Source organism: Dipodomys spectabilis, unplaced genomic scaffold (genome assembly GCF_019054845.1).
Source record: "Dipodomys spectabilis isolate Male_0828 unplaced genomic scaffold, ASM1905484v1 ptg000030l, whole genome shotgun sequence".
Lineage (NCBI taxonomy): Eukaryota > Metazoa > Chordata > Mammalia > Rodentia > Heteromyidae > Dipodomys > Dipodomys spectabilis.
In genome coordinates this window covers 6,117,553-6,125,000 of record NW_024870707.1, presented here as the reverse complement: position 1 = coordinate 6,125,000, position 7,448 = coordinate 6,117,553, and the positions used below count along the sequence as shown (strand labels likewise).

Sequence of the window (7,448 nt, the reverse complement as noted above, 5' to 3'; positions counted from 1 at the left end):
CAGAGATCAGTTAAAAACAGCATGAGTTACAGAGAGTATGGAATATGCACCTCTAAAGGTTAACTTGGTAGGCTGTGGGTCAGTTCTCTTTAAACAAATCTTTAAAAGATTTGGCATTTTATTTTAGAGTGTCTATTTCTTCCAGTATCTTTCTTTTCAGTCTCAGTCTGGAGCCATGAAGATTTTTTTTTTTTGCTTGAGGCCAGTACAACTTCCTATGACTGAACACTACTGCCTTAGTAATGATTACCATTGCTAATAAGCCCATCTCAGGCCACACGAAATTGTAGCTACTTAGGAGATGGCAATCAGAGGCCATCTTATCTGAAAAACAACAAACACAAAGTGTCTTGGGTATGACTCAAGTGGTAGGGTACCTGCCTAGCAAGTATAAGGCTCTGAGTTCAAACCCACGTTCTGCCAAGAATAAATACATAAGTAAATAAATAACACATAGTATGTACCAGCTACTCTTTTGTTCTCTGTTCTCTTCCTTCTTTTCCTCCTCCTCCTCCTCTTCCTCCTCTTCCTCCTTCAGTACTACCACCATCACCTCCTCGTCCTCCTCCTTCTCTTCCTCTTCCTATTCCTTTCTTTTTTTCTCTTCTTCCTCCTCCTCCTCCTTTTACTAATTTGCTTATATTATTTGATTTAATTCCTATACGTACCTGACTGGGCACCTATTATTATTTCCATTTTAGAATTGACAACATTGGGCCCAAGAGACTTTTAGCACTTCCTTTGATTCACAGAACTAGTGAAAATTCCCGGCTCCACACCTACTTCAGAGTTCACAAACATTCCCATTGTCCATTATGTGATTTATCTAGTACGATAACTGGGCACTTCTTTTCACTGCAAATGCATGCAGCAACGTACCCTCTACACGCATGCATTACCCTGCATCTGTCACTAACGTAGTGAGGTTATTTTATGTCTGATTGCGGTTGCTAAAGATAACTGACATATCATTGATGGTTACAATATTGAAAGTAATCACAGAATTAGGTAATCATAATGGCATCCTTGATTAAATTTCACGGCTGGATCATATCACTAAATGAGTCACTGTTTCTCACCTGGATAACTGTACTTGAATAAAATTTTATTTTCTCTACATGGCATAGTTATCACCAGTCTGTATAAAAGTTTCCAAAGTTATGGTTTACATGAAGAAGAGCGCCTCAGTACGAGATTTGTGCCCAGCATTTAATTTTGAAGAGAAAGTTTCAGGGAGGAAAACACTTAGCACTAACAGAAAGTGACAGAAAAGACCCCAGAAAAGGCTTGTTCTCCAAGCAATTTAGAAGCTACAATTTCTAGTTTGCACTTCATTAGCATGGTGTGGAGATTTAGCTTGACATGATTGCAGCCATGACAGGGTCATAACTTTTATGATTACCCCCAGCCAGCACCCCTGATCTGTGTTCCCACCAATTTATTACCATACTAGAAACAGATGAAACTGTAGTGTGTGAAGCTGGGCACCAGGAATATGCCTGACTCTCAGTAGCTTAAGATCAACTAAGTACATTCGTGGATGAAGTCACTTCCTAACCAATATTGATGTTCCTGAACAGCAGCTTAATTCTTTGTCATGTTAAAATCATATCATTCCCTCTCAACATTTTGTATATCACTTCCTTCACTTCTAATGGACGTCTAACTTCTGAGGATGTCTTAGGTTTCAGTCCCTTTGCAGGTGAGAGTCAACTCAGATGACTTGAGCATAGTTCTATCCTTGAAAACAAGTTGTTTTTTCTATGGGGAAAAACAGGTGTTACCAACACAGACATCTTCTGCATATGTGGGTCTTTCTTTGGAAAGCACTGTTACTCTTCAGTTGAGCCTCTTTTCTCCATCTACCTTAACGTTTTTCATGCATCCTTCACACATTCTTCAGACAGAAGCCTCAGTTCGTTGATTGAAAAGCCAATCTCAAAGGAAACAAGAGTGATCCGATGGATCTGCTCTATTTTCTGTCCATCGCTCTAGGGGATAAGGAGGTGTCATTTAGACAGACCTACAAGTCTAATGATGAATCCTCTGAGTCAAGATCAGGCTGTTGGTAGGGTGAAGACTCAAATATCTTCCTCCCCTGGTTAGAATCTATCTCACTGGCATTCTAACCCTGATCACTGACATCTTCTCTGAGGTCTGAATCCTGCTGGCCACCTTTGCCCAGCTGGAAGACTTGGGTGCCAACCTCCTTCCGAGTCTATTTTCTTCTATTTGTTCAAATACCGGCTTCGCTTGGCTAATTCTCCACACTCCTTCTATAGTGACCTGGTTCAGAAGTCTTTACGATGATCCCGATGAGAACAACAGAGAGACTCCCCGTACTGCACAGTGTCATGGACCAGCGGTGTGCCATATTACCGAGACAGGACATAACTCTTTGAGGACTATTCCCCTGCTCCCTGCCACATACCTGCAGAAAAGGACACCATAATCGAGAGTGAAGTAAGGAAGAGAGTAGATCACAGATTTCTGCTATGTCCTACTTCAAGAAGAAAGACAGCCCCTTTGGCTTCCATTGGAAACCATTTTCTGAGGAATCTGTCAGAAAATGTTTGCACATCATATATCTGGTAATGGGTTAATATTCAGAATATATATATATATATATATATATATATATATGACCCCAACTATTGAGTGACAAAAATCTAACACCTTGATTTTAAAATGGGCAATACAATTGAATAGGCATTCTTCCAAAAACAAGAAAAACAAGTGACCAAAAAGCTCATAAAAAGATGTTCAAGGGAGAGAGCGAGGAAAGAGGTAACACTGTCCAAAAAGAAATGTACTCTTGCTGGAAACCGGTGGTTCACACCTGTAATCCTAGCTACTCAGGAGGCTGAGATCTGAGGATCACAGTTTGAAACAAGCCTGGGCAGGAAGCTCCACGAGACTCTTATGTCCAGTTAATCACAGAAAAAGCCAGAAGTGGCATTGTGGCTCAAGTGGTAGGGTGCTACCCTTGACCAAAATGAGCTCAAGGACAGTGCTCAGACCCTGAGTTCAAACTCCAAGACTTACAAAAGAAAAAAGAAAACAATATGTATACTTTTTACCATACAAAAGTGTACCCCCCCAGTACATCACCTCTATAAAAACAATAAAAAAGAAAAAAAAGAGATGTTCAATATCCCTAATCATTAAGGAAAAACCACAGTCAGGTGTTATTTCATACTCGTCAGTACAGACTCTATCAGAAAAAATAGAAACTGGAAGTGGTGCTATGGCTCAAGCGGTAGAGTGCTTGCTTTGAGCTGAAGAGCTGAAGGTCAGCGTTCAGGCCCAGAGTTCAAGCCCCAAGACCGACCAAAAAAAAAAAAAAAAGAAAGAAAAAAATAGTAGAAATTGACCAGTATTGCTGAGAATATACAGAAACTGGATTCATTGTGTACTACACAGAAATGAAAAATGTTTTAGCCAATATGGATAACAGTACAGAATTACAAAAACAAAACAAAACAAAAAAAAACAAAAATCAAATAAAACAATACCAGCATGAGCCCCCCCCCCAAATAAGCCAAGTATGGTGGCACATGCCTATAACCCCACTAACTCAAAAGGCAAAGGCAGAAGGTCACAAGTTCAAGGGCATCCTGGGCAAATTTAGGATGCTCTTATGTCCTAAAAAAAAGACACAAAGGGCTGGAGGCATGACTTAAGTAATAAATATGGACCATCCTTCGAGAGGCTCTAGATTCAATCCTCAGTATGCCAAACAATAATAATAATAATCTTTAAAATATTACTAGATATGATCTGGTTATACCACTCCTGGGTGTGTAACACAAAGAACTGGCAAAAGGTCTCAGTGTGATGATGTTTGTATGTACTTGTTCATGGAGGCACTACTCATAATAGCTTCTAACTCCATCCCACCTGCTCTGTTACTACTGGAGCCATAATAATGACGGTTGGCATTTATAGAGAGCTTACCATGTGCTGAATGCGATTAATTAATTGCATTATCTCAATGCCTATAACAAGAAGTACTGTTGTGTTCCACGTTTTATAGACCAGGAAATTGAGACAAAAGGAGTTTTAAGTAAGCTGCCTAAGGGCTTCTGGCTATTACCTGGGTGGCCAACCAAGATTAACCCCTGAGGTCCAACTCCAGACGGGGCTTTAAAGAACTGTGTTATTTCTAGAACAATCAGGAGCTTAGTCCTGCATGGCAAGGTCACCATTTCCTCCACACACTTCCCTTTAAATTCAGTAGCTTTCTCCTTCTAGACTGGAAGGAAGTCAAGTTCAACTACAAACATAACACAATTAATTTTTTTAACCTCAAATCTTCTCACCAACTAAAACATCTTTAGCATGTGTTCTTTAATGTCATGAATCTTTCCCTGAGCTTCTCCAACTTTAATCATCCTACATGTGCAGGCAATGACAGAGCAGTACAAGCTCGCACACTCTGGATGGAATCCCAGTTTGCTACTCACTAATGGGTTTTATATTTTCTCCCAGCCTCAGGATCACTAGCTCTAAAATAAGAACAGTAGAACCTTTCTCCTAATGATAGTAAAGATTTAATTAATAACTTAAATGTCTTGTGGTATTTCGCATGTAATAGGGGCCATTCACTCTACAATGAGAACTGTCAGACCTTTCTCCTAATGGTAGTAAAGATTTCATTAAGCACTAAATGTCTAATGGAATTTCACATGTAACGATGATGATGATGATTCTAATTAAATATTCTTCAACCACTTGAAGCTCTGTCAGGTGAAAACAAAAGAAAGAACTTTTACTGATTCCCCAACTGATAGTAGAACCTGAAATCATTGTTGTGACCAGGCTTTACTGCGCAGATTTAGATTTTCTTTGAGATCCTTCTGACTCAAACTGTTCAAGTAGGTGCCATCTGGTCAAATGTGCTAAAATATACAGACTCTAACTTTGGCAGGTCTCAGAACCTATGTGAGTGTATTCCAACAATTCTACTGCCTTCTCCCTATGTTCTGACACTCTCTGTTTTTTGAGCTGCTACTGATTTGTGGTTCCAATGCCCATGGAAGGAACCCACTGAAGCTGGTACCCATGGACAGGTAAGCAGTCATCAAGGTGGCCAGAAGCGCAAGCAGGAAGACTGTCCTCCAGTCTGGACTGGCATACTTACACCAAAGACGAAAGGAACAAATGATCTTTCTTGTCATTTGTTTTTTTTTTTTTTTATCAGCACTTATTGGCTGTTCAAGGGAGTTTTATTATGATGTTTTCATATACCGTGTCTCCTAATCAAATTCCTCTATCATTGAACCGTATCAGTGTACTCAAAACAATTTCAACTAGTTTTATGGTTCTATCTTCACACCTGCACATAAAAGACCTTGATCACATTTGCAACCTTTTACCTTTTTCCTTTGAACCTCTTCCTTCCCACTGCAATTCACCTACAGAACCTCATACATTGCTATCATTCATTTTTGCCTAGTGTGTGGATATCGAAGGCACAAAATAGTTTGACCATATTATTTCACTCATGGATGTATTATATTTTTGGTATTACTTATTAATCAAGGAGAAACTTTTTCCTTTTCAACTCATACAGGAGAGTACAGGTGGCCTTGTTCAGTATACAAACACCAAACAAGTCTACTGTAATAATACAAAGGATTAGCCAGATGCTGCTGGTGGCTGACACCTGTAATCCTAGCAACTCTGGAGGCTGAGTTCTGATGATTGCGGTTCAAAGCCAGTCCAGGCAGGAAAGTCCATGAGACTCTTATCTTCAATTAACCACAAGGAACCTAGAAGGGGAGCTGTGGTTCAAGTAGTAGAGTGCTAGCCTTGAACAGAAGAGTTCAGGGACAGCACCCAGGCCCTGAGTTCATGCCCTACAACTGGCATCATCATCATCATCATCATCAACATTCAGAGAATTTCCAATAGGACCTTGGCCTTCCAAGCTCCATCATTTCCAGATTCAAGGTTTATGGACATTTGGGGACCATTTGTCAAAAAGATGGTTTCAGTGGGAGCACACGTCTTGATGCTCAAGGTAGGGAACTGGAATTCTACTCCTAGGCTATCTTACGACTAACCTTTCTTCAGGAGCACACATCTCTCTGCACTTCTTGGCTGAGTAAGTCTCGTTCATCCTTCAGGTTTGAGCTGAAACACTTTTTTCCAAGGCCTCTTCAAGTTCTGCAGATGCTTCCTGGGAGCAAATGCTGTGGCTGGTCTCACATGGATGGCAGCTGGAGGCTGTCCATTGATGACCTTCCTCAGGTGAGTGTCTCCTTTGGAAGACATATGGCAGTGCACTGCACTTAAAACCAGGCTAAATGTTGTGAATTCCTCTCCCTCCCCTCGCCCCCCCCCCCCCCCCTTTGAATCATCCCTTGTGAGTGATTCCCAGACATGGAGTCAGTGGATTAAAGGAAGAGCCTGGCTCTTGCAGTGAACTAGTTTGCCCTTTACTGGGGCTTTGCCCAGTGAATGAGTGTGCTGCTCATATGGCTCCTTCCACATCCTTTAATTGGCCCCAGCTATGGAGCACCTGCTTATAAGCATTTGAAGGGACACATGAATACCATCTCTCACAAATGCATAATGCATGTCAGACAAGAGGTGCTCTCATCAAGGAAGAAGAGGCTTGAGCCGTGTGGATTTTATGTTAGAGGCAAAAATAGTCCTTGCCTCTCATAAAACATCCAGCAAAGTATGCCTCTTAATGAAGGAGCTTTATGGAAGCTTTATGGAAGGAGCTTCTCGGGCAACTTTTGTGTCTGCTCCGCCCTCTGCTGGTCAGTGTGGGAAGCACAGAGAGGAGCTCCTGGATTCTAGAATAAAATCAACTGTTGGCCACTAGGGGAGCCTTTTAGTGTTATCTTCTTATGCCTTTTTAAAGCAAGCAAGGGCATGGTCACTATTAATAACTTAGTCAAAAAGCTGCACTGTAGCTTGGCGCCGGTGCCTCACGCCTGTAATCCTAGCTACTCAGAAGGCTGAGATCTGAGGATCATGGTACAAAGCCAGCCTGGGCAGGAATGTCGGTGAGACTCTTATCTCCAATAAACCACCAGAAAACTCAAAGTGGCTCTGTGGCTCAAGTGGTAGAGTACTTGCCTTGAGCTGAAAAGCTCAGGGACAGAGCCCAGGTCCAGAATTCAAGACCCATGAATGAAAAAAAAAAAAAAAGCTGAACTGTAAACTAAGAAGGGTGAAGAGACTCCTTTCTTTCCACTTTCCCTTCCAGTAGACTTTCCAGTTTCCTTCATAGTTACATCATGTCTACTAAATAAACCATAACCTGGGTTACCAAATATTTATACGTAGTTTTATCTCTGCAGGCAGTAAATTTGGTGTCTACATTAAGCAGCTGTATATCCTTGATGATAAAGAAGAAATTCTAAATTTCCAGGCTCATCTTTAAATACCCATTGCCCACGAAGCACATTGAGTTGGCAGAATACTTACTA

The 7,448-nt window shown here is 41.0% G+C and overlaps 1 long non-coding RNA gene across 1 annotated transcript in view; it reads right to left on the bottom strand.

Annotated features, from left to right (window-relative positions):
* Positions 1–2,768, bottom strand: part of LOC122104907 — a 16,927-nt gene extending 14,159 nt beyond the window's left edge. The window contains exon 1 of the long non-coding RNA XR_006146992.1: positions 2,545–2,768. This is a non-coding gene — a long non-coding RNA (uncharacterized LOC122104907). The remainder of the gene's footprint in view (positions 1–2,544) is intronic.
* Between the last annotated feature and the right edge of the window lie 4,680 nt (positions 2,769–7,448).